The following is a 3,245-nucleotide window of genomic DNA, read 5'->3' as shown; positions in this document are numbered from 1 at the left end:
TACCCTAAACCAATTTTTGGAAACTTGATTTTTTTTCAACAATACTTTCAAAAACTGATCATATTTCATGAACAAACATTGTTTTCAATTTCTTTTTTCAAAACAAGCTGCCAAAATCTATGGCCACACGGGTCTTAACTATGGGTGTGTTTGGTATGAAGGAAAGTATTTTTTAATTTTTCCGTGTTTGGTTGACTTAAATGTTTTGGAAAATATTTTTCTCATGAACTATTGGAGGAATATATTTTCCCTATTAAGAGAAAGGAAAATATTTTCCCAAACTCCTTCTCAACCTTCCCCGCCCTATTCCCCATTCCCACCAACCCCCACCAACCCACCCCCACACCCTACCACCAACCACCCAACCTCACCTCACCCTGAACCCAACCTCAAACCCCCGCCCACCCCCACCTACCCACCCCATCCCCTCATCTCCACTCCCACCCTAAATAAAAATATTATTAATAGTACTTTTTTTGCATGTTATAGATAGATTGTTTTGTTCATTTTAACAAATGAGTATTTTTTTTCATGGTATAAAAAAGTATTTTTTTTATTTTAACAAAAAAACTTTCTTTTCATGTAGAAAAATCATTTTTTTTATTTCAACAAAATAAATATTTTCTTTTTATGATGTAATTTTTTTTTTCATTTCAATAAAATGAGTATTTTCTTTTGATGATGTAGAAAAAGTATTTTCTTTTATTTCAATAAAATGAGTACTTTATTTTCATGTTGTAGAAAGATTACTTTCTTTTTCAACCAAAAAAAAAGAGTATTTTCTTTTAGTTATGGAGCACAAATTTCTAACGTTATTTTTGCGTAAAAAACGTAAAAAAGTAAAGCATCACATTAGTTCCTTTGGGTTTGTGTGAATTTTTAGAGACTTGGGGGGAGGGGGGGGGTGATGAGGAGAGTAGCATAATAAAATATTTTCTGTTCTCTAACCAAATACTAAAAAATATTTTTCACTCACCAACCAAACAATAAAAAATAAGTAATAAAACCACTCATTTTCCATGAAAACATTTTCTAGGAAAATATTTTCTTTCATACCAAACACACCCTATATATTTAATAGTTTTACATCGTCATTCAGGTATCGAATTGGCCAATGGTCCTTCAAATAAAACTTTTGCTTCAGTAATTGGTGTCTTGAGTAATATTTGAGGTCTAAAGAGTCCATGGTGACGGTTAGGGGTGTATATGAACCGGGTTGGTTCAGTTTTTATCAAAATCAAATCAAACCAACTATATCGGTTTGGATTGGTTCGGTTTTGTGAGATTTTTCGCGTTTTCGGATTTTTTGCTACGTAAATATTATTTCAACCTTACTTTGTTAAATATTTGATAAGCAAATATTTATTTAGTAAAAATATAAAAAATTGACAAACATATTATCAATTAAAATATTCTTATGGGAGAATTCTATTAGTAACATATAATAGTTATTTTTTTAGTCGCCTGCAATAATTTTTCGTTGATATACACTTTCAGGTTAACCAAATTTAGTAATTAAACATAAAAATCAATATGATACCTAAATATTAATAACCACTTCACATTCGAAAAAGATATAAGAATTTAATAGATCTTAACATATGATATGAATATGAAAGAACAAAGAGATAGACGCATTTCAGTAACACTTGATAAGAAAGTGATCATACAACCCATTATTTAAGGTCAATAAATATGGAGCACTTCATATTCTATTAAATTTATATCCCGCAATAGAATTCCAAATATTTCTAGACATTTTTTAAAGAAAATTCTATATAAAATCTTAAATATATATATAAAAATTATATATTTATATGTCGGGTTGGTTCAGATTTTTTTATTCAATACCAAACCAAATCAAACCAAACAAAGCTGAGTTTTTTAATCGATTTGGTTTGACTTTTCGGTTTGATGCGATTTTTCGATTCGGTTTATACATCCCTAGTGACGGTGGTAGAGCTTTTTTTTTTTCTTTTCTTTCTGAAGCAATTAGTTTAAGTCCATTTCGTAGACCCTTCAAACGGTCCGTTTTATAGCAGTAAAGTACCTTGCCTTGATATGTTCAGGTCTTGGCCCCTGCTCATGATCTCAACAAATATTTCTTTTCTAATTCATCTGACAACTTAAGTCTGATTATTTTTGGAGGCATGCAGCAGAAGATCGTCTCGTCATTTTCCTTAGCATAACATACTTCAGCTACCTAGTAGAGTATTATTATTATTATTATAAGTACTGGTCCCTCTGATTTATTTTTCTTATTATATTGAAAGCCAACAAAAAAATGCTCCTTTGTATAGATTATTAAATTCTGTTTGATCCACAAATTGTGGAGGGTTGACCTTGTGAGTACATAAACCGTTAATATAAAAAATTATTGAGGCGATCCAAAAAATATTTATAAGTAAATTTCTTTACAAATACGATTTATAACCTTAAAAATAAAATATGTTACTTGTTACAACATGTAAAAATGACATATATAGTATAAAAAAAATTATAGTTAAGATCGTACATTGCAGTTGATGTTGTTATTTAGACTCACTTAATCTTCTTTGATCATTAATGACATAGATGTTATTTATGGAACTTATATGGAGTTACTACTTTTGTCAATTGTGAGTGTGTAAAGTGTAAACTATACGAATTCCAATCTAGTGACTACAAATTTACAACTATGTTTACACCATAAAGCGCAGAACCAAACTATGTAAAAAAAAAAAAAAAAAAACTCATTCTTTATCTTTAATCCTTCACTATTCCGAGTCTGCCCCTCTTTCCACAAATATATATAAGTCTCTTAGGGAACATCCCATAAAATTGGAATGATATAGAGAAGATTAACACGGCCCCTGCGCAAGGATTACATGCACAAATCGCGAAATGGTCCAACGATATATATAAAAGTGTTTCTGTACAAAAATTCAAAGTTTTTAAAGGTGAAATATTTTTATTTAAAAAAAAAAGAAAAAAAAATCTGTCAATCGCTAAAATGCAGCTGTGGCGTTTGGTATCGTTTTCTTTCAAGAAATGCCATAAATAGAGGAGTCGAAAATGAAAATAACATATAATAAATTAGTTGAACTCTGTGGTGGAGCATCAGCGTGTGCAAAACATGGTTGCATCATTAATTTGAAAAATGCATAATCTTTATTATTGACAATAAATGATACCATGTCAATTGTCATACTGTCACCGACATTTTGAAGAGCTGCCCCATCGCGATGACCTCCAAACTGACGAAA

The 3,245-nt window shown here is 30.3% G+C and overlaps 1 non-coding gene across 1 annotated transcript; it reads left to right on the top strand.

The window, feature by feature from the left end:
* The first annotated feature begins 2,795 nt into the window (after positions 1–2,795).
* On the top strand, positions 2,796–2,898 carry LOC142165011 (U6 spliceosomal RNA). Its single transcript, XR_012696059.1, has one exon. It is a non-coding gene; the product is annotated as a U6 spliceosomal RNA (small nuclear RNA).
* The last annotated feature ends 347 nt before the right edge of the window (positions 2,899–3,245 follow it).

Source organism: Nicotiana tabacum, chromosome 1, assembly GCF_000715075.1.
Source record: "Nicotiana tabacum cultivar K326 chromosome 1, ASM71507v2, whole genome shotgun sequence".
Lineage (NCBI taxonomy): Eukaryota > Viridiplantae > Streptophyta > Magnoliopsida > Solanales > Solanaceae > Nicotiana > Nicotiana tabacum.
The sequence above is the reverse complement of the archived record's forward strand: the minus strand, read 5'-3'. Positions and strand labels throughout refer to the sequence as shown.